We start from the raw sequence: 990 nt of genomic DNA on the forward strand, positions 1-990 counted from the left end.
GCTTTCCCGCGGCACTAGTTAGTTTCAGCTTCGCTTGTCAGAAATTAGAAATGCATTTGCAAATTTTTGAATGTGAAACTGTTATTTGGTTTAGCACTTTTACTTCAGGGAATATTGCTGCAGTTAGGGTACGAATAGTGATAGAATAATAGTATTGTTCCGGAAAAGAGTAGTTATAGCCATAGAATAATTGTACTGGAATCTAGAAATACCGTTAAAATATCAAGGTTGGATACAAGTTGCATGTTTGCTGGGTAAGTTTTTATTTATTTTTCGTTGGCTGTGTTTTTCCAATTCAATTGCAAACAATTTGGGTTGTATTAAAACTAAGGGTATTTTGTTCTTCTTCATCGCCCGGCTAGCTCAGTCGGTAGAGCGTTGGACTCTTAATCCAACGCTCGTGGGTTCGAGCTCCACGTTGGGCGTATGTTTATGATTTTTCAATTTAATTGTATTCGCTTGGGTCGCATTAAAAGTAATGAAACTTTGTTGTTTGTCGTCGCCCGGCTAGCTCAGTCGGTAGAGCGTTGGACTCTTAATCCAACGGTAGTGGGTTCGAGCCCCACGTTGGGCGTATGTTTATGATTTTTCAATTTAATTGTATTCGCTTGGGTCGCATAAAAAGTAATGAAACTTTGTTGTTTAACGTCGCCCGGCTAGCTCAGTCGGTAGAGCGTTGGACTCTTAATCCAACGGTCGTGGGTTCGAGCCCCACGTTGGGCGTATGATTCTAGTTTTTCAATTTAATTGTATTCGCTTGGGTCGCAATAAAAGTAATGAAACTTTGTTGTTTAACGTCGCCCGGCTAGCTCAGTCGGTAGAGCGTTGGACTCTTAATCCAACGGTCGTGGGTTCGAGCCCCACGTTGGGCGTATGTTTATGATTTTTCAATTTATTTGTATTCGCTTGGGTCGCATTAAAAGTAATGAAACTTGGTTGTTTAACGTCGCCCGGCTAGCTCAGTCGGTAGAGCGTTGACTCTAATCCAAC

The 990-nt window shown here is 41.6% G+C and overlaps 4 non-coding genes across 4 annotated transcripts; all 4 read left to right on the forward strand.

The window, feature by feature from the left end:
- Positions 1–352: 352 nt before the first annotated feature.
- Positions 353–425, forward strand: trnak-cuu. Its single transcript has one exon. It is a non-coding gene; the product is annotated as a tRNA-Lys (tRNA).
- Positions 426–501: 76 nt separating this feature from the next.
- On the forward strand, positions 502–574 carry trnak-cuu. Its single transcript has one exon. It is a non-coding gene; the product is annotated as a tRNA-Lys (tRNA).
- A 76-nt stretch (positions 575–650) lies between these two features.
- On the forward strand, positions 651–723 carry trnak-cuu. The gene has a single exon. It is a non-coding gene; the product is annotated as a tRNA-Lys (tRNA).
- A 76-nt stretch (positions 724–799) lies between these two features.
- trnak-cuu lies at positions 800–872 on the forward strand. The gene has a single exon. It is a non-coding gene; the product is annotated as a tRNA-Lys (tRNA).
- The last annotated feature ends 118 nt before the right edge of the window (positions 873–990 follow it).

This window comes from Ciona intestinalis, chromosome 1 (genome assembly GCF_000224145.3).
Source record: "Ciona intestinalis chromosome 1, KH, whole genome shotgun sequence".
NCBI classification, from domain to species: domain Eukaryota; kingdom Metazoa; phylum Chordata; class Ascidiacea; order Phlebobranchia; family Cionidae; genus Ciona; species Ciona intestinalis.